At 43.0% G+C, this 22,837-nt stretch overlaps 1 protein-coding gene and 1 long non-coding RNA gene across 2 annotated transcripts in view; one reads left to right on the plus strand and one right to left on the minus strand.

Moving 5' to 3' along the window:
* Window positions 1-529: 529 nt before the first annotated feature.
* ST6GAL1 (ST6 beta-galactoside alpha-2,6-sialyltransferase 1) overlaps window positions 530-22,837 on the plus strand; it is a 108,016-nt gene continuing 85,708 nt past the window's right edge. Inside the window, exon 1 of the mRNA XM_083506518.1 lies at window positions 530-613. The gene's annotated coding sequence lies outside the window, so the exon portion shown is untranslated. The remainder of the gene's footprint in view (window positions 614-22,837) is intronic.
* LOC310708386 overlaps window positions 12,298-22,837 on the minus strand; it is a 51,500-nt gene continuing 40,960 nt past the window's right edge. Inside the window, exons 3-4 of the long non-coding RNA XR_014526983.1 lie at window positions 14,877-15,029; window positions 12,298-12,999 (exon numbers count right to left, since the gene is read on the minus strand). This is a non-coding gene — a long non-coding RNA (uncharacterized lncRNA). The remainder of the gene's footprint in view (window positions 13,000-14,876; window positions 15,030-22,837) is intronic.

A 22,837-nucleotide genomic window follows, 5' to 3' on the forward strand; every position in this document is an offset into this window, starting at 1 on the left:
TGGTCAGGGGTCCCCCCCTTTATTCAGGGACTAATCACCTCTGAACCTGAATGTCTTCAGTTCATTTGTCTAATTCCAAACTCCACAAGCATTTCTGGATGTTCTGGGAAAATGATATCGGTGACAGTAGAAATAATATCAAAATATACTAGAAATGCTGGGAAAGCATTATTCAGTGTTATTAAGTCCCAAGTGTTATTAAGGCCCAAGACTACAAAGAACTCATCTAACCAGATTAATGGGCAACAAAATGACAAATGAGGGTCAATGTGATTAATAGTGGAAAGGAATCCGTGCTGGTTCTGCAGTTCCATCATTTACAGGAATCTACCCCTTGATTCTGCTACCTGTGTGGGTGTAACCAGAACAGAAGCAGCTCCTACTAATTTACTTGGCTCTTACCAGTGGGGACTATCATCTCTCCCCCCACCTCCCCAGGAATGCCCCTGGATATGACACTACACTATGATGAAGCATTATTCCCAGGGGGCATTATGTCCTAGGAATCTGGCCAGCAGACTGCTAAGAGCAGCCAAGTTGCTACTCGAAGTGGCAGCAGGACTTTTCCTTTTTGTGAGAGAAAGAAAAACCTTCAGCCATCTCTTGTTTGAAGGTAAGACACCTCCCCAGTTATTACAATTTGCCCCCAACCAAAAGAACTGTGCAAGGGGCAATGGCCCTGCAAAAGTGGTGGTGGATATTTGGCTCAGCTTTAATTAGTCCCCTGCATAATGGTGTGCTTTTCATGTTTTGAATGTTTCGATTAATTTAAAAAATAAAAATAAAAAATACTGGAATTGCTTGTATTTGGGGGGTCTAATGTCTTTGCAAGTACAGGGTGCTTATAGTTCCACAACCAGTTTGTGTTATTTATCTTCCTAAGAGAAGGGAGATCACTCACTCACTCACTCACTTGTGCTCATTCAGGTTGCCTTAGCATTGCTCAACCATAGGAACCAGTTCCAACCTGCATGGGCAAAAGCCAGATCTCTGGTTTTGCCCTTTTGTTTCTGCTGCACAGGCATAAATAGGATCCTTCATTGTTCTGCAGAAATACAGCAACTGTTGTGTGTGCTGCGCACAAGGTTTTTGCCAGTTGCCCAAGACAGTTGCTGCATCAAGGCAGCTACTCTTTCCCTCAAGAAATTGCTGCTTTTCAGCCGGTCCCTAGGGACCAGGCTAGATATCCCCTCTATATATGGTTTTTGTTATGTAATTGGCTGGGGGGGGGGGATGCCAAACAGCCTCTGATGTCGACTGAGGTGGGTGGGGAGGGGAAGTTTAACATTTCCTCCCCCTTTCACAGCCCCAACAAAAACCCACCCCTCTGAGATGCTGTTTGCATTTCAGTGGAAACCTCCATGGATGGAATTTTGGGAAGACGCTGACATGAAAGCTCTATTTATGTGTTTGAAATCATGTTTGTGGGCGTGAAGTCTGTAGGGAGTGGGGTCGCAGCCCATCCTGTAAAAAACAGAATCACCCTGCTTTGGGACAAAAATGTCCCCTGTTCTGTTTGGACTTCAAACGGGAGACCTTTTCTTTTGTATTTGAGCTCGGCCAGCCCAAAATGGCGGTTGTGTCATTGTTGGTGCGGCTGATGAGCAGCTTGGCCCAGCATGAGTGACAATAGAGAGAAGAGAAAAGACCTCTTCTCCCTCCCTGTACCTCCTTCCTTCCTCCTCACTGGCGCTCCTCCTCAGCCACTACCCACCGGTCAAGAATGGTGCAGGTCTGCTGCCACTTAGCCGCCTCCACCACCCCAACCTGACCTCTCCACTTCCCTCCTCCTCCATGCTCAAGTCTTTTCCTATGCCTGCAAGGGCAAGAGGCTAGAGCTGTGGTTCAAGTTGCCCATGGGAGCTGGCCATCTGCCCCTGGCTCCTGACGTGAGTCAAGGGAAAGAGAGGGGCCAGGGTGGTGAGGGAGGCGGGAGGCTAAACACAGGGAACCCCCCCTCCACAAAGGGGGGGGGGAGAATTTGGTGTCACAAGAGTGTGTGTGCCCCCCCAATCCTCACCCCCAACCTGCCCTGTGTTTTGCCTGACCAAAGGTGGCAACCCTAGATGGGGGAGTGACTGCAGGCATGGTACCCCATCCATTCCTGTCCTTGCCTGCTTTCCCTGTGCACTTTATGCCTATATGTATTTTTCCTGAATGGATGAGAAGGCAGCAGGTGCCCAACAGGCACCAGCTTCAGTGATTTAAAGGGGAATTAGACAAACCTATGGAGGACAGATCTTTCAGTGGCTGCTAGCAGTGATGTTTAGGCCAGTTAAAGCAGTTGTTGGGAAGCAATGAGGGGAGAGGACTGGAGGCATCTGGTTGGCTAATGGAGGTAGTCAGATGCTAGAGGGACTGTCTGCAGAGTTCCTCTTATGTTCTTAAAATTGAATATTTGATGGCTACATCAGAGAGAGAGAGGAAGAAATAGAGAGTAAGAAATGAAAGCAACAGAGGCATTTTCTGCCTTGGAATCCTAGCCCAGAGCGGCTGGGGAAACCCAGTCAGATGGTTTTATGTACAGTGGTGCCTCGCAAGACGAAATTAATTCGTTCCGCGAGTTTTTTCGTCTAGCGAATTTTTCGTCTTGCGAAGCACGGTGTCGGAAATGTTTTGGAAAAGCTTCAAAAATCACCAAAAACCTCAAAAAAGGCTACCACACCGCGTTCTATGAGTTGCTCCTTGAAGTCAAGTCGCAACTGTATTAACGGTGTTAAGAAAAAGGAAACAAACTTGCAAAAAACGTAAGACGTTTTCGTCTTGCGAAGCAAGCCCATAGGGAAATTCGTCTTGCAAAGCAGCTCAAAAACTGCAAAACCCTTTCGTCTAGTGAGTTTTTCGTCTTGCGAGGCATTCGTCTTGCGGGGCACCACTGTACTAAGCTTGGATCCTAGAACAATAAGCAAGTAGGATCTTAGAATGCAACAACTGATTGGCTTGCAGGAAAAGACCAATCAGGTTCCAGGAGGGAAGCAGAATCAGCCAATCAGATGAGACTCATTGTGTAAATAATGTATATAAAAGCCTGAGGTTGGGGGGGACAATTCAATCACTGCAATAAAGAGCATGAAATCACTACAGGACTCCCGAGTATATTTCAGATGGGCAGGGTACAAATAATGGTTTATGGCAGGTATTATAGAAAAATAGATGTCCATTGCCTAGCATCCATTTAACATTTCCCCAAAAAGCTCAAAACAACTTTGCATTATCTTAGTAACCCTTACAACAGGCTGTAAGAAAGACAAATATTGTCTCAACAATATAGAAGGAGTGCTGCTAATGCCATAAGATTGTGGTCTGAGGACTTCTCAGCACAGGCCCTAGCTATCTACTACTATACATCTGCTCTCCAAACAGTACATTATACATTTATAATATAATCAATGAAAGTTGCAGCTCCACTAAGTGCAACATGGAGGGATGGAGTGTTCTTGGACAGGAAAGCTTCTTTTATGCCACTTGGTAGGAAACAGAAGCCAGCCTGTGCTTGCTCGTATGTTGGAAAGGTGCCATATATCTCTGGATGGACTAAAAAAAGACTCGGCTGCTGAATTAATTTAGGTACATCAGCAGTCAGATCAGGTATCTTCAATATAAGTTTAGGGGGTAGTTGGGAAATTTGGAAGGGTTTGGGTAGCTGGGAAATAAAATATGAAAGCAAGTAGGTCATTTTTCTGTGTGCAAACACCAGCGATCTGTACTTGTGTGAATTGGATGAAGGAATTACCCCCAGACACACCAGACACAATTCAAGCTGGCTAGTGATTGTTAGCATTCAAACACTGGCAGAAGCTGAACTGCAACAGAATTCCTGTTGGAGGAGTACACTTTTTGTGGATGCAATCCACACTGGGTTTAAGAAAACAAGAAAGTGAATGTTTATTAATAATGGAGAGTGCCTGGTGCTGCCTGATAATTTTTAGAAACAAACAAACAAACATGCTTCTTAAAAGGATAGTGTAAGTTGTGTGTTTGGTCATGTCATGACAATAATTTTGCTTGGACTAGTTGTGAATTCATACTGGGTTGCCATCTTGATTCTAAATGGCGCCTGACGATATATCGAGAAGTGGCTGAGCGTGTGCCAAAATAAAATGAGTGGTGCCATGTTCCAGTCTACCATCTTGAATCATGATGGCACCGGCATCCAAACATTGATGGAGGCCATTGCCCCCCTACCTAGGAACCCTCATGCCCAATTTGGGGTCACTATCTTGAGAGGCAGCCAAACATATGCCCCCAAATGGGTAACGTTCTTCCAAATTCATGTTTCGGTCCCCCATCTTAAATCAAAATGGCTCTTGGTATCCAAACATTGACAAAGGTCACTTCAGGATCCCTCATGCCAAATTTGATGACATTACATCAAGAGGTACCCAAAGGTCAAAGTAGACCCCCACACGTTAGGAACTCGCAGGAGGAAGGTGACATGTTGTTTGGACCAGGAACCATAGTCTAACAAACTGGCCCGTTTAAGAAGCCAGCTTCATAATCCATGGATGGTAGTTGTCCTGCTTTGAAACTGAGCAGAATTTGTTATAAACCACAATACCTTGTCTGGGTGATACAACAGACTTGGAAGAATTGCAGGGCAGACACTGAGTAGGGAAACACAGAAAAGCAAAATCTATCTTGATACTAAAACTTATTAGCTTCCGTTGATCATATCACCTTCTGCTCTGTTAAACACCACTGCCTACAGGTGTCCAGATTTGACAGGAAGAATTTCCATTTATTTTATCTCTGCCCACCCTAAGCAGCACTAAAAGAGAGGACTTCAGGTTCTTGATACAGAGTTTGGTTTGTTGCTACAGAAATTTCCCCTAGTTAATAGGTGCTTTCCCACAGCACCTTGCTGCTTGCCAAAATGGTAGGTGGATAAATGCAAGTTTGAGTGATTATAAGCTTGCATTAGATTTGTATGGGTGTGCCATTAACTACATTTGGGAGGTCTGAATAAATTTATTGATATAACTTGGCTCAGTATTGCAATAAAAACACGTCTTCTTCTTATGTAAAACATTGTTGCAGTGGCACAGTGTGATAGGAATTTTGAGGTCTTAGATATATGTTGAACCAAGCACGTACATAGATCAGCACAGGAAGACTGACCTGGAACCATTTTGATTCCCAAACTGTCCCAAACTGACCAAATGTTTTCTCTGCAAGGTCAAAGGAAAATGGAAAAGCCTCCCCATTGTCTTTTCTTTCACAAATCCTGTCTTAAGGGTATGTCTGTGTTTGCATAGGGTGTGAGCCTGTGACCTGGCCCAGGAACTAAGTATTTATCATTACAAAAGACTGCCCAGGCTCCCCAGGCAATCCAATCAAGTAACCTGCCAGACAGGAGATAAACGACAGGAGAAAAACAACATTCAAATTTCTGTTTTAGACCGCCTTTTCTGTGATTCTGGGGGGTGGTCTTAGGTTACACCCCTTCTGTGATGTATGTATGATGTTTCTGGGGGTGGTCTTGATCTACAGCAGTGTTTCCCAACCTTTTTTGGGCAAAGGCACACTTGTTTCATGAAAAAAATCTCGAGGCACACCACCATGCCAGATGGGGAAAGGTCACTTTTTACTTATGTAAAAAAAAATAAAAAAATAGTAACAGCATAGAAGGTAATGGTTAGGCTAGCATTCCTCTTCCAAATATGCTAGGTTTTTATTTGCAGGGACTGTTCTACATGGGAAAGCATTCAGCACTGTCATTCTCCCATATGCCATCTGAATTGGTACTATTCTGGGTCAACTTACTCTGCTGCATGTGTAGATGAAAATGGCACCAAGTGTGGGGGAGGGGGCAGAACAGGTTTCAGATACAGGATATTAAGCATACACGTACTTCAGATTGAACTGGTTGCTTGCTTTGCAAGTTTTCATTTCCCAAATGACTGCCTTGGCAAGCGCAATACCTACCAGGCTCAACGCCGGTCTCGCGCTGCCGCTTCCCGTGCTCTCAAGGACCCGGGAGGAGGAAGGCGTGAAGGGAATCCCGAAGGCGCGAAAACCTCGCGCATGCGCAGGCCTTCCGCCTGCGACAGCCCAGTAGGCCGGCCGAAGCGAGCGGCGATGGGATGTGGGAGGGAGGGAGCTCGCCGCCCCGCGTGTGCCTATGTGGGGCACGTTACAGCCCCGTGACGTCAGCACCACGCAGGCAGCCAGGCAGGCAGACGGCGAGAGCCCCGCGCTGGGCGGCCTCTCCTCGCCGCCGCCGCTCCGCCTCTCGCCGCCCGCCTCCCTCCCACGGCACACCAGGCAACGTCTCGCGGCACACTAGTGTGCCGCGGAACACCGGTTGGGAAACACTGATCTACAGGGTGGCAATTTCAAAAGTCCATATAAGGCCTTGCACGCCATTGTTCTGGGTTCTTCCTCCTTTCCTGCGGGTAAGAGGAGCACCCTGTTGCAACAGATCAATAAAGATCAAGCTTACTAGCTGCTTCGCTTCTCAATATTCTCTGGTTGGCCTCTGTTATTTTCTCCTACCAACAGGGAACCTATGTAAGGACTCTGTATGGGCTCTTGGATACCCCATAAGGCAAAAGGGCAATTTTTGTTTACAACAACAGTTAAGGGCTGAAGAAGATATTCTGAGATGGATCCATGACCAGTTAATGGTAGGGTGGGGGGGGGAGGGACGATGTGCAAAATAAAAGGCACAATTTTGAGCTCAAAATAAGATGTTATAGACTGCCACTTGCTCAATATTTTCATTATTGGGTTTAGGAAAGGATGCAGGAGTGTGATAGTGAAATCTGCTGATGAGACAATGTTAGGAGGCATTTTCAATAAAGGTAAGGACTGGAAAATTATGCAGGATAGATAGCCTTGTCTTAAGGACTGATATAACAATAATTAACTGGATGGAATTCAGGAGGACAATGAGAGACGACATTTATTGACCTGTGGCTGATTAATAAGTTCTTTTTCTATTTGCCAAATACCTTCTAGGAAATAAATGAATGATAAACTTATGAACCAGCACCATGGGAGGCAACTGATAAGAAGGTGGATGTGAGGAAGGAATTTTCAAAACAGCTTGACATATCTAATAAATATAGGTTGAAATTAATATTACTATACAATAAATTAGAATGGCCTCCCCTACACTATTGTTTATTAGGAATGAGAAGGGTGAATCCTTCTGAGCTTTGCTGAAAGTCAGGCATAAGAAGAAAAGGGGGGAAACACAAATCTACATTACGATAGGACATTATTATTATTATTATTATTATTATTATTATTATTATTATTATTATTATTATTAGAATTTATAAACTGCCCTATACGCAGAGGTCTCAGAGCAATTCACAGAAAATATATATAATCAGAATAAAAACAACAACCCAATAACAAACAGACCCCAAGAAAAGAGCCGCATTTTAAAAGGTTATAGGATGTCAAACAGATCAACCAAAGGCCTGGTTAAAAAGGAACATTTTTGCCTGTTACCTAAAGGTGTGTAATGAAGGCACCAGGTGAACTTCCCTGAGGAGAGCATTCCAGAGATGGTGAGCCACTGCAGAGAAGACCCGTTCTCATGTTGCCATCCTCTGGACCTCTCAAGGAGGAGACACATGGAGAAGAGCCTCAGAAGATGATCTCAGGGTCCTGGTAGGTTCATATGGGAAGAGGCAGTCCTTGTGGTATTGCAGTCCTGAGCCGTTTAAGGCTTTGTAGGTCAAAACCAGCACTTTGAATTGGGCCTGGAAACTAATTGGTAGCCAGTAACTTTTCAAAACTCCATATCACACAACATTGGCAGCAGGACAGCAGCACACCCTCTCCCCTTCTTCAACATGTGAGCGCTCCACATGCAAGTAACACGTGAACAGAGCTGAAATAAGTAGTTAAATATGAGAGGAGGGAAGTAGAAATATAAGGGAGGGAGGAACATGTGAGCACAGGTCTCATTTCTGTAGGTCCAAACCATGTTGCATGGGATCTCCGAACCAGCTCTGTGTTAGAAGAGATCCTGAAATTTAATCTTCAGTATAAGTAGAACCCCATACAATTTCAAACAAAGCATCCCCATTGTTTCCTATATACAACAGACAAGGCAAAGCAAGTTTTTCCCCCTTGATGGCTTACCAACAATCCTCCAGGGCAGGTCTTCTTGTAGCACAATTGGACTGCAATCTGTAGCCTCTTACCTGAGAGTTAGCCCCACTAAACTTAACGGGAGTTCCTTTTGAGAAGACTTGTAGAGGATTGCACTGTCCTCACAAGCCCAGATGTAGCGATATCCATCTTCATATGCGAAAAACTGGGTTTCTGCCTTAAGAAACTGTGTCTTTATGGCTTTCAAACTTGAACTATAGTTTATACACCCCATGGGTTAATGTATCGTTAAAACTTGGTTCTTCATTAGACTTTGAAATGTAAATAATTGTGTAAAGATTTGCCATATCTGCTTACTGAGTGTCTTCAAATAGATACATGTTTTCCAGAGATAATGGATAATGGATATTAGGTGTACTTGGAATTGTAAAAGAGGTCACACTGTTTCTTTTTCTTCAAGACCTGTAGGCATGTAAATCTCAAAACAAAAACTGAGAAACCATTCGTCCACTTGATTAATAATAACTGAAACAAACAAAAATGATTGATTCATTATCTAGGCTGTAACAAAGCAAACTTTAACAATTCCTTGAGTCTGAATATTTGTTTTCAGGATGACCAGTTTGTTTATCTACAAAGGGGAAATTTACAAAGAATATGACTCATCCAACTCCTTTAAGTCAGAAGAGCAGCTTTTATACTATTTTGATACATGTTAGCATCTACTTAATCAGAAGTTGTTGTTTTTTCAAATTGGGGGTTCATCTGGACATCCAGGAACTTTAAGATAAAAGTGATGAATGGATGGCATAAGATGGATAGAAATAGGTCAGAAAGAATCTGCACCATAACTCCCACTTTCCTTTGGCTTGTAACACCACAGAACACACCAAGGCCACTTACTTGATAAATAAGATTGGTAAATTTCCTCCTCCCCCTCCTCCTTGAAAACAAAAAGAAACTGTTCCTTGCTTCTATAGTGCAACTCTCTTCCAGTTAATTTTGCATTAATGTTCCACATAATGACTGAACACAGGATACATGGCTTCAAGATAGCTCTCATATTGTACTCTTGCATGCCACCCCAATCTCTGAGCAGTGTGAGATTTCAGGGGGTTCAGGTGCTTATCAAGGGTTCGTGTTTCTTTTTGGGAATGACGCGTAGCAGAGAGTGTGGTGTCTTTATGATATATGGTTTATTTACACATATATACAACTTGATCCTGTGGTGGAGGAAGAGTTCACAGCATTAACAGCCAGAAAGGATCTTGTTTCTCTCCTAGCGAGAGCGTTCAGAAATCAAACATCATGCTCTCCTTCTCTGACTTCTAGGTGGCATTACAGCCAACTCCCAATTCTCAACTCTGCCTTTTGTCCTTCTCACTGTTGAAGAGTTGGAGGAGGGACCCTTTCCTTTGTTCTCTTAATGGCCCATTACCTTTCCCTTGTTCTCTCTTAATGGCCGATCACTTTTCATTTGTTTTCTTAATGGCCCATCACCCAGGTGATTACACGAACACAGGAAGCTTCCTGTCTTATATTTTAGCACTTGCTGGTTCCAGGGTTAGAATGCGTCTGGTAACCACAAACTCATAACAGTACTAATGCCCCATCAGTTATTTAATTTGCTAGTTGCTAGAGAGTGCTCAGCTTATTCAGAAAAGTTTTTAGCAGCTTCTTCCTCTAGTTTTCATTCTATCTCTTTAAGGAACTATGCTTAGAGCAGAGCTACAAAGAAGATCGCTTCTTTTACTGGAAAGTAATGGCTTATGGCCACAAATCCCCTTTTGGCTGAGCGGGGAGAACTGCTTATGGTAATTTCATCACTAAGTACGTCACTTTTGTAGCATCTGCATGCAGAGGTTCACTGAAGTTCAGCTATCTTACTTTGCTCCCCATTGCCTAGTTCACGCTGAACAAAAAGCTGTACTAATTTCTGGCAACGAACAAAGGAATATAAGGGTGCCACATTTGAAAATAAGAATGTGTTATCCTAATATCCTCTCTTGCAAGGAAAGTGACGGAAAGTTTCCCAAAATCCTAGAGTTGTCTTCAGCATTCTGCTAACCAATCCAGGGCCATGAACAGTCACTCAAGGGAACAGATTCCAAAGATGGCACCATTTTCCTACCACAAGTCTTCATCTGCATTTGGCATTTAAAAAATGAATGAGCTCCAGTTTCAGGAATAGACATTAAAGGTTCTATTTAAATAAACCATGGAGGAAACGTCCCTCCTCTGCCCCCTGAGATCAAACATTTTATAAGCGGCACCAATGGTCATATAGTGTACTGTTTTTATGGGCTTACAGGGACCGGCATGTCATTACAGGTACTGGGATCCTGGAGGAGCTATCTGTACATTGACTGGGAAATCATCCAAAATATCCACCTGAATGATCTTGGATGTCCTTTTATGCTGCTTAATTGTCCAACCACTGCAGTTTGCTCAGCTCTCAGATTAAGAGCCAGGAAAGAGATTAAACTGTTTATAGCCTGGTGAGCAGTTGGGCTACTTTTAGATAACCTTTTGATGTTCTTATTGGCAAGCGAACCCACAGTTTTCTGAGTGTTTGTTCTGATTAAGATACATATATGACATAAACAGCTGGCTCCTGGAGGGCCGACACAGAGGTGACACAGAAGTTGGTTACTATTCTACACAGGCTCTTTGGCCTCCTCAGAAATAAAGTTCATTTAACCACTAACTCGGCTCATAGTGAGTTTCTGTGTGATCAGCTGAAGACAAAAGAACCACATACAATGCACTGCAGCAACCTTGTCTGAAAATTAGCAGAGCATGGACTACAAAGAGTAAATCATCTCTGTTCAAAAGCTGCCAAAGAAGGCAGGAAAGCACTCCTGGCCACTGAGGCCTCCTGGGTCTCTAGTGACAGTGCTGCTGGGTAAGCCCTAAGCTAAGACCTGCTCCTTCCAAGAAAATACAGTGGTACCTCAGGTTAAGAACTTAATTCATTCCAGAGGTCCGTTCTTAACCTGAAACTGTTCTTAACCTGAAGCACCACTTTAGCTAATGGGGCCTCCTGATGCTGCCTTACCGCCGGAGCACGATTTCTGTTCTCATCCTGAAGCAAAGTTCTTAACCTGAGGTAATATTTCTGGGTTAGCGGAGTTTGTAACCTGAAGCGTCTGTAACCCGAGGTACTACTGTACAACCCTGTCCAGCGCAGGCTGTTTCCTAATGTCTCAGAATCGAGAACTTGGAACACATGCCACTTCTGCTTACTGTTTTACCACATCCACATTTGAGTATCTTTTTAATTTATTTTAAATATTGTTTTCTGTGAAATGTGGGGAAGCTTCTGACATTTACAAAATAAAGAAAACACCCTACATTTCATCCTTAAAGATAAAACCAAACCATAACTGGAAAAGCATCAGAGAAGTTTAGTCCTTTGGGAGACCCAAAACCTGGTGTCTAAACATTTGTTTTGATCTGCTCCCTGAAAGTTAGGAGGGCATGGGGGGGGGGGTTGGCCACTCAAAAATAAAATGATTTTTGGGGCAGGGTAGGCCCATGGCACAAATTTGCATAAGAGCTCCATATGCTGATTTATAGGCATATGAAATTAAGATGGCGTGTGGCTGAGATTTTGCCAATGCTGTGCTTTGCAGTGTCCAGCTGCCCTTTCAGCAAAGTAACAACTCTTCTTTATAGTATTATACTAAGGAGCAGGAAGTCTGGGATCTGCCACAAAAGACCTGGAGCTCAGGCCTGCCAGACCACCATTTAACAAAGCTCCTGTGACAATCTTCTTTGAACAGGGACTTGGAGGACAGAGGAACCACTTCTGTAAAAGCAGAATGAATGGGAAGACTCGTGGTTTAGGCACTCTAAATTAGGAATGCATACTCTTCCCAAGTGTTTCGATTTAACTGGGACATCCCAGATTGACAGAAGCCACCCCAGGTTTTGATCCCAATCCCAGGTGTCCAATTTTGGGGCTCGTTGTTGGTTCCATGCTGTGGTGCAAGCAGAGCCTTGCAGAGCCAGGCAGAGGCCCCGGCCAGGTAGATAATGTGCCCCCCCCTTTTACCCTGGGGATAACTGAAGTCTTATAAATAAGTAAGTATATACGGTAAATAATTTTCACAAAAGTTATGCTGACAAATAATTTTATTTTAAGGCTTGAACCATATCTGCATATAAAGACAAAATGGGAAATATAGATATACATTAGTGCTTTTTAAAAATACATAGGGGAAAGGATTATTTTATGTATTTACATTTAAAATTGCTTTCCTATCTTTCTTTTCTGCAAATTCTTGAATTACGCAGGAAAAATCAAACAATTTCGCCTTATCATGGTTTATGTTTATCATTGCTAAACCGTTTAGGCGTTCTTGAGCCATTGTTGACCGAAAGAAAGACTTAATTCGTTTTAATATATTGAAACTTCTCTCATTGGAGGTCGTTGTAGCTGGTAATGATAAGAAAATGCGTAATGCAATTAAAAGATTTGGAAAAACATTTTCCAACTTCATGGCCCCAGGGAATCCGACCACCACCACCGCCGCCCTTGCGCCTCCGCGTTCGCCCCAGTGCATCCCCTGCGATTGTGAATGTGCTGACTGAGGCCCCCTTTGGAATCGAAGGCCCAGGCCAAGTGGCCCATATGCCCCCCCTCTGTCTGGGCCTGGGTGCAAGTCAGGTGGCTCACATCAGAGTGTGGGACCCAAAAACAGTCAAGGGGGGAAATGACCTTGATGCCACATATCATCGCTCCCCTTCCTCCATCCACTGTGGCACTTCTGGAAGCTGCCTTCTGGAAGTATGTCTGTAGCATTGGAGGAGGAGGCAGAGGCTGGTCTGGTCCATGTAGCATCTCCTGACACTGGGCAGGGCAGGGTGACCTTCCTCAGGCTGCTCTGGTCTGTGTGGTGTCTCCTGAAGCTGCAAAGCAGGAGCCTGAAGACACCGGACAAAGGTAGGAGAGGGGAGGGATGGAGCAGGCGGGTGAGGAAGGGGGCAGAAGCAGGGAGAGGGTGTACGAATGAGCGACTGGATTGGCTGGATGGTGGGGATGGGAGTGTGCCCCAAATTTTCCTCTCAAAATGTTAGGGGGTATGAGAAAATTCTGGGCTTATAATAATAATGATCCTCTAAGATTTAGAAAACAGCTAGATATGTTTACTCAGAAGTAAGCCTTATTGAGTTCAATATAACTTATTCCTGTGTGTATTACAGCTGCACTTATTTATTTTTTAATCTTGAGGCACAGAAGCGTGTTTGTTTCCCTCTCTTCCTCAAGTAGCCCAGGACAGATAACAAGTTTTATAAAGCAAATATATCAACATCACTACTGTTTTGAACTGTTCTTAATATTTTGTGTTTTTAGGGTTGCAACATACCCTGGGACTTTAGGGCAAAGGGCAGGTAATACATAATCATAATAAAAATAAAATGTGAATATATTAAAATGAAAGCACTAAAATCACCACCACACAAGAAAATAGTATCTGAGTTTAAATACTTTGTTAGAGTACCACATTTCCATGTCTTGAGATGTTTTTTTGCAGTTAGAAGCTCAGATCTAATTTCCAAGATGCATCAACAATTTCGTGTCAAGAGACACATAAAAGCTTTCTTTTTTTGAAAACATTTAATTAAAATGTGTAAAAACATTTTAAATAAGCAAAATAGCTTATGAAAATGGAAGCTCTTCCGAGATGCATTGTTTTCAGGAAATAGTGACTTGTTGTTATTTATAGCTCCAGACGTGGTATACCAAGACGTGATTCCCACTTCTCACTGCCAGCAGTGATTTTGGCCTTCTTCCAACTTCCTCCTTGAAACAGAAATATGCTTCTTTTGGTGATCTCATTTGTTTTATATTCTCATATTTTTTCCTGCCCCCACAACTCTCCTTCCTTTGGCTAGGCAGCCTTTTAGAAGTGCCATCCAATGTGGAAGTCTTTGTTTTCCCCTTGAAGAGTGATACTTCACTGTTGGCTAAATCAAGAGTTTTACAAATCTAAAAGCAATGTCTTGGATGTGGAATATTATTAATACAGTATAATGAGTGGGAGGGAGTGTTATTGATACTGGGAGGATGGATGAGCATGAATTCAGCAGGGAGGCAGAAAAGTTTGGAGCAGGAAGAATTAATTGAGACAGCTTAGACACCTAAGCAGGCCACACCTAAGCAGGCCACTTGAAGGCCCACAGATTCTCCACATCAGTGTTAGAAACTCAGATATATAAGCTAACCACGAAATGGCACCTTAAACCTAGGTTACAGTTGCCACAATGGAATGTCTAGATACCAATGGGATTTATTGTCATCGTCGTCGTCACCATCATTAATTTCATTTCTATACCACTTTATATTTTAAATGAAAAAATCTCAAAGCACTTTACAGAACATGAAAACTGAAAACATAAAAAAAAAAATCCATGCAGCCCCTTCTAACTCTATAGTTCTATGATTCTTTGAATCCAGAATAAAACAAATTCAAGCTTTGAGAAAATATTTTGGATCCTTCTCTAAGTGACATTTTGCTTTCCCCATATTTATTTACCTATTTGATTTATATAGCTGCCCCATAGCAGAAGTCCTGGAGGAAGCCAGTGTGGTGTAGTGGTTAGAGTGTTGGACTAGGACCTGGGAGATCAGGGTTCAAATCCCCACTCAGCCATGATGCTCACTGGGTGACCTTGCGCCAGTCAGAGCCTCTTAACCTACCTCACAGGGTTGTACGAATTAACTGAGGAGGGAGGTGAACCATGTACTCCTTGGAGAAAAAGGTGGGATATAAATTCAGTAAATAAACTCTTCTGCTTACCTGCCCAAGAAAGCTGGAGGGGCCAGCCAGATGCAGATGTTGCCAACCTGGCATCCAGAGATCTCCACATGGTCACAACTGGACCTGCACCAGTTGCAAAATTCCTGGGGAATTTTGAACACTGCTTCACGTGTGTCACCATCATGCAAGGTTCTGTATGGAATGACAGTAAGAAAAATTGGTCCCTCCCATGAGAATCTTACAATCTATAATTCAACAGGGAGACAAGTAGGCGGAAGAAAGAGGTGATGCTAAATAGGGAGATAAAATGTTTTCGGCTTGATTTTAAGTAAAGCGGAGGTTGCTACTCTTACTGGATTTCTCAGCAGCTTTTGTTACTATTGACCATGGTATATTCTTGATGCTGAAATCAGTAGGAGGACCTGCTACCTTTACTCTTAGTTGCAGTAATAATCTCATGCCCCGTCATACCATTTGGGGTAAGTGAAGTGCTCGCTGGGGTAATAGGATTATGCTGAATGCAGAGTGGAGAGCAGTGACACTTAATGTGGCAATTAATTGTATCTGGTGGCATTTGTCTGCACAAGCAGGGCTCCAACTTTGCTAGGCTCTTTATGCTTTTGGAAAATGGCAATGAATGCAGTGGCAAAAACTGGCTAGCTTTGAAAATGAAAAGTTTGAGAAGCTGCCTATTTCATTGTAAATTGTTGATGAGCTTCCTCAGTAGACCCGTATTTCACTTGTGCGTGTTCTGAGAGTCGCTTGGCATCTTTGAACTGTGCAAATAGCATGTCCTGGCAGATTGACCCAGTAACTCCCACAGGTCTTTACCAAGACAGAGATGATGTTTGTCGACCACACAGAATCCAAGGATGCACATTCGTTGCTGCAATGGAAAATAACTCTGCAAAATATATGGATTGGGGAGGGGGAATTAACTCTGTGAAAGTATTAGCATGGACTACTTTGATCAGGAAAAATCTAGCAACAACTCAATCAGCACAGGAATAACAACCTCCTGAATCTTGGTTCTTCTGGTTATAGTTGATACGGAACACGAAAGCCTCCAATATAAAGGCTACAATTATTGTCACCACCACCATGGTCACAATATAGAAAATCATGAAATAGAGGCGGCTCCAGTGCGAAGTCTCTGATGTCACCCCTTCCATGATGATGTACCAGTCGTTGACGACTGTCAACTCAAACAGGGTAACAAAACTGTTCAAAACAGGAATGACATGCATGCAAGAGGAGGTGGGGTCCATAAACTGTGAGACTGAAGGGATAATAAACTAGCGGTCCAAGCAACCAAAATAAAACACACATAAATATGAGAAGATAAGGTAAATGATTGAGCAGGTGGTTGAGGGACAACTCGAAGCACATCTGGAGGATGTGGACCATTTGGATCCCTTCCAACTGGGATTCAGACCCCATTATGGGACTGAAACTGCCTTGGTCTTGCTGGTTGATGATCTTCCCCAGGCTAGGGATAGAGGTGAAAGCTGTTTCCTGGTTCTGCTGGATCTCTCAATGGTTTTTGATACCATAGATCATGGTATCCTTCTGGACCATTGGGGGGAGCGGGTTGGGAGTTGGGGCACTGTTATGCAATGGTTCCGCTCCTTCATCCTGCGACATGTCCAGAAAATAGTGGTGGAGGGGGTGAGTGTTCGGACTGCTAGGTGCTCACCAGTCGAGTACCTCAGGGCTCCATTCTCTTCCCCATGCTTGTCAACATCTATCTGAAGCTGCTGGGAGAGAAAACCCAAAGGGCTGGGTTTTCAGTAGTATGCAGATGATACCCAGCACTACCTCTTGTTTAAATTGGAACCAGTGAGGGCAGTGAACATCCTGTGTGAGTGTCTGGAGGTGGTTGGAGGATGGTTGGCACTTAACAGATTAAGGTTGAATCCTGAAAAGACAGAAGTACTATTTATGGGGGACAGGGGATGGGCAGGTTTGGGGGACTCCCTGATTCTGAATGGGATAACTGTGGTCCTGAAGGACCAGGTACACAGCCTTGGGGTCATTTTGGACTCACAGCTGTCCGTGGAGGTCCAGATTAATTCTGTGTCCATAAACTAAAGCTAAAATAACAGAGTTTATGAATACATTTATTTTAAAAATAATATGGTCCAGGGCATTGTAATACTCCAAACCCAGAATCCCATTTAATGTGCATTTGCTTTGATGGGGACATGAAATTGTGAGTGACGTGATATTTTGTAAGCAATTTCAAAAAAATGCAAGCTTGGTACACATCCCTGCTTATGAGAAAGTGGAGCAAAAATCTCTGCTTCAGCAAGCAGGGGATCCACAGAGGAAGGAACTGGGGGCAAGAAAGGGGAAGTAGGAGAATAATGAAGTCAGAACACAGGTTCTGTGGTGGAACTAAATATTCAAGTGAAGTGATTTTCAGCTAAAATTGATTCAGCTAGGTACAGTGGATCATCAGAATCTGTGGATTTTGCAGAATCCTTCTGCAAGAAACAGTGAGCAGCTTATGACAAATAGCAGCAATTAAACTCAACAATTGCAAGGCCAATTTCTTAAGAACAGGAATAACAGCAACATGATAGCAAATACAACACTATATAAAAACACTTCAGTACTATAAATGGAACAACATTATATTGGCATTACATGTTCTAGCAATTACAAAAATAACAAGGGAGCTCGGCAGTTTTATTTTGGTTCTAAATACACCCATCCCATGATAAATAAATGTTGCTCACAGTTCTTCTCCGGCAGTAACTGAATGGCAAAGAACAGGATTACGGACAGGTTGGAACTAAAGCAATGGAACAATGTGCTCCTTAAAGCCCAAGGTTATTATTCATTTTTAAACAAAGGTTTGAAAGAGTATTCCAGTACTGAAAAAATATAGCAATGCTTCCTCTATGTGTAGTAGTTTTTCAATTCCTATAAAATGACCAGGGCAATAATGAGAACACTTTACATTTTTTGGGTGCAGACTTGTTGCATCTACACCTCTTTGACCAGTGTAGCTAAATGGGCCCCCTATTGCCATGCTGCTTGATGAAATCATATTCCTTAAGCTATGTCCTGTACACATGACAATCTTCTTCTTCTCTGGCGATCACTCGTAGCTGAGTATGATTGTCTTCCATGAACACAGTCTTAACTGAGTCCGTAAGTGACTGTGGAGGCCAATTCTGGATCCACATGTCCTTCCACAGTGGGGACATAGGTTTCCAGGTGGGAGTTGATCATGATGTGCATTTGCCAAGCGAGCCTTCCTCTTAGCATGTTTCTCCCGTTCGAGCATCTTCAAAGTCCATGACACCTTTGGTAAAGGCTGTTCTCCAACTGGAGCACTTGCAGGCAAGTGTTTCCCATTTGTCAGTGTTTATAATAGATTTTTTAAGATTTGCCTTGCAAGAGTTTTCAAACCTTTTTTGTTGACCACCGGCATTACACTTTCCATTTTTAAGTTCGGAATAGAGTACAGTAGTTGCTTTGGAAGACGATCATCAGGCATCTGTACAACATGACCAGTCCAACGAAGTGGATATTGAAGAATCATTGCTTCAACACATCTTTGCTTCTTCCAGTACACTGACATTTGTTCGTCTGTCTTCCCAAGTGTAAAACTTTTCAGAGATACCGTTGATAGAATCTTTCAAGGAGTTGGAGATGGCGTTTATAAGTGGTCCAAGTTTCACAAGCATACAGTAAGGTTGGTAGTACAATAGCTTTGTTAACAATACCTGCCCTGGGGCACTAGCTTTCCTTCTTATCCTGCAAAGGAGACCAAACTGATGGCATATTAACATATAAGCAATGCCTGCATGGAGCATCCTTAAGGCTCTTTAGTAGCCTGCCAATAAAATAGCCTGGCTGATGCAATTTCAGAGTGGCTAGATTCCTCCAAACCCTCCACCCCACCCCATTATAGCAAAGTAGTGCTAATTCTGTACTTGAGAGGCACTTCCGTGTTCTTGCCGGACCAGGTCTGAAGTATGGTATTCATAATTGCTCAAAATTTAAAGGCTGCTCAGTTTCCTGAAAAACAGTGTTTTCAATGAAATATGCTCTGTTGGGCCAAGCCACAATAGATTTACTCATCTGTCTATTAAAGGTGGAGCTCAGAAAGTAAAAGAGTGTTTCTTTTATTTCTATAGGGAGTCAATCAGTGCAATGTCAACTCAGAAATATGTCCCATTGTTTCCAGTGGGGCTTCTAGTGCAACTAGCATCACAAACTACCGTATTTTTTGCACCATAACACTCACTTTTTTCCTCCTAGAAAGTAAGGGGAAATGTCTGTGCGTGTTATGGAGCGAATGCCTGCGGGTGGCTGGGGGGGGGGGTGTCTGCTGCAGTCGTGAGCAGAGGATCCATGGTTCCCCTTCCTTCCCTCCTCCGTGGTTACAAAGCATGGATCCACATGGATCCTCAGGATTTTTGCATTGGGCTACTCCAAACTCACTGTCAGATCACATGTCTGTGGCCACAGCATGAACCACAAAAATCATATATCCACTATTTCGTTTAGAATATTTTTTTTTCTTGTTTTCCTCCTCTAAAAACTACATGCGTGTTATGGTCTGGTGCGTGTTATAGAGCGAAAAATACGGTAAATTGTTTGTTTGGGGATGTGGTTCCTTCCTAACTACTCCCTGGTTATCAGAGCAGTACAAATTGTGTAATAATCATATTCTTGGGGTGCGGGGTGTGTGTCTGCAATTATGGGGAGGGGGAGCCAGAAAGCTCCATTGTGCAAGTCGAGTTCTGCAAGCTTTTTTTCTAGACGCCCGATTTCAAAGTATTTAAGACATTGCATGTATGATTCACCTCCTCTTCTTCCTTGTCAGAGTGCTTGGTACACATTTGGGGATGCAAAGCAGTGAGTAGCTCTGAACTTCACAGTGCTTTGGATTCTAGCCACAGACTGTTAAAGATCCAGTGAGTATACATGGGCTACATCCTTCAAAACATCACTTTTTTATAATAATAAAAAGTATAATCGATATACAGTAAAACAGTATTTTACCAGGAGGTATTTTCTGATGGTTTTAGCAGCAAATACTCCCTGTTTACTCAGAGAAGATCTCCCAGAACACCTATTTAATGTCTTTCTGGATTATTGACTTTGTCAGAAATCTACTGCCAAGTTCAGTTTTAGATTCCACCCCCCTCCCCGTCTCAGGCTGGGAGATTCTTTCCAATGCACTGTGTTTCAAAAGCAATTACAGTACCTTTAGTGATGCAGTATTTTCCAGTAAATGTACCTGGACTGTTGAGCTTACTTCACCCCACAGAGGATAGTTCTGTTCCAAATGTAGGTCATTAGTACTCAGCAATTTGTTCCATTACAGCTAATTGCCAAGGTAGAAGTATTATGCTATCCCTTACATTATACACACACCTTTTAAAAGAAGCTCTGTAAAATTATTGATGTTCCACAATTCTATCAGTGTTGTCTATTGGGGGTGGGGGACAGGGGGCGTTCCAAATGAAGATTGCTTAAAATTTTCATTTTAAAACTGAATGTAAATAATCAACCCATTATCTCACCTTTTTTTCTTTTATTATATTAATGTGTGTTTCTGTGTGGATATTTATTAACCTCCTAACTGGCTCTACTAAGGGCTAACAGACAACCCATGATCTAGCAACTAGCCTGTGTGGGGCCGAGATTTGAGAAATCCCAGCTTTGTTCTCATTGTGCAAATTATTGTTTTTTGGTCTAGCCTACCATTGTCACATTGATGTAAGGCTAATGCACTGGTCTGAGCTCCTTAATTGAAAGGCAGAACATGGATTAAATGAGACACACAGAACTGCCAAGCTCCTAATGGCTACTTTCCCTGCCTTCAGCTACTGGCAAGCAGATTGTCTGATTCATCCCTTAGTAACAGATGCAGCCAGTTTTATGTGCCTCTATAAACCAGTTTGGTGTGAACTAAAAGGCCAAGGGAAAGTGTGGGTGCATTGGAAGCTAAGTTGTAAATGAATATTGTAGGACTCCTTACATGGCACAAGGCACTAAAACTTGCAATATGCAAGTTTTCTGGTGCATGGCTCAAATTTGCAAGTGGCTTAAATCTTCTGTTGACTCCAGCCAAAGGCTACTATGGGGTGTGGCGCTCATCTCGCTTCAGGCCAAGGGAGCTGGCATTTGTCCACAGTTTTCCAGGTCATGTGGCCAGCATGACTAAACAGCTTCTGGCATGGCGGCACACCATGACGAGTGCCAGAACAGACGGAAACACCGTTTACCTTCCCACCACAGCGGTACCTATTTATCTACTTGCACTGGTGTGCTTTCAAACTGCTAGGCTGGCAGGAGCTGGGACCGAGCAATGGGAGCTCATCCCGTTGCATGGATTCAAACCATCAACCTTCCGATCGGCAAGCCCAAGAGGCTTAGTGGTTTAGACCACAATATGTATGTCAACTAATTCATTCACATGATCAGACAGAAGGGGTCTTCTTTCAGAATATAGAGCTCTATGTGATGATGGGGGGTGGGGGAAGACTCCTGAACAGCAGTTGTGCTTGGAAGTAGCCAGAAATTAAATTACTTTAAGTCTGTGTAAGATATTTAAAGCACCAAGCTTGGGTGGAAAATGCAAAGCTTTCTTTTCAACTAGAAAACTGCAAGCACAACTTCAGGCAATACCAATGAGACGGAAACATGGAAAGTGCCTAAAGAAGCCAGGGTGGCTATCTAAAGAACTTTTAACTGAGTTAAGATTTAAAAAGGATGTGTACAAAAAATGGAAAAGGGGAGAAACCACCAAAGAGGAATTCAAACAAATAGCCAGCACATGTAGACACAAAGTCAGAAAAGCTAAAGCATAGAATGAACTCAGGGTTACTAGAGAGGTTAAAAGCAACCAAAAAGGCTTTTATGGGTATGTCCATAGCAAAAAGAAGAACAAAGAAACAGTGGGGTCACTCAGAGGAGAAGATGGTGAAATGCAAACAGGGGACACAGAAAGGGCTGAACTCCTCAATGCCTTCTTTGCCTCAGTCTTCTCCGATAAAGAAAACAATGCCCGACCTGAAGAATTTGGAGCAAATGATTCAGCAGAGGAAACACAGCCCAGAATAACTAAGGAGATAGTACAAGAATACTTGGCTAGTTTAGATGTATTCAAGTCTCCAGGGCCAGATGAACTGCATCCAAGAGTATTAAAAGAACTGGCAGATGTGATCTCAGAACCACTGGCAGTCATCTTTGAGAATTCCTGGAGAACAGGCGAAGTCCCGGCAGACTGGAGGAGGGCAAATGTTGTCCCTATTTTCAAAAAGGGGAAAAGAGAGGACCCAAATAATTATCGCCCAGTCAGTCTGACATCAATACCAGGGAAGATTCTGGAGCAGATCATTAAGAAAACAGTCTGTGAGCACCTAGAAAGGAATGCTGTGATCACCAATAGTCAGCATGGATTTCTGAAAAATAAGTCATGTCAGACTAACCTGATCTCGTTTTTTGACAGAATTACAAGCCTGATAGATGAAGGGAATGCAGTGGATGTAGCCTACCTTGATTTCAGCAAGGTGCCCCATGATATTCTTGTAAAGAAACTGGTAAAATGCGGTCTTGACTATGCTACCACTCAGTGGATTTGTAACTGGCTGACTGACCGAACCCAAAGGGTGCTCATCAATGGTTCCTCTTCATCCTGGAGAAGAGTGACTAGTGGGGTGCCACAGGGTTCTGTCTTGGGCCCAGTCTTATTCAACATCTTTATCAACGACTTGGATGATGGACTCAAGGGCATCCTGATCAAATTTGCAGATGACACCAAACTGGGAGGGGTGGCTAACACCCCAGAGGACAGGATCACACTTCAAAACGACCTTGACAGATTAGAGAACTGGGCCAAAACAAACAAGATGAACTTTAACAGGGAGAAATGTAAAGTATTGCACTTGGGCAAAAAAAATGAGAGGCACAAATACAAGATGGGTGACACCTGGCTTGAGAGCAGTACATGTGAAAAGGATCTAGGAGTCTTG

Source organism: Podarcis liolepis (genome assembly GCF_965112155.1).
Source record: "Podarcis liolepis genome assembly, chromosome: 5".
Lineage (NCBI taxonomy): Eukaryota > Metazoa > Chordata > Lepidosauria > Squamata > Lacertidae > Podarcis > Podarcis liolepis.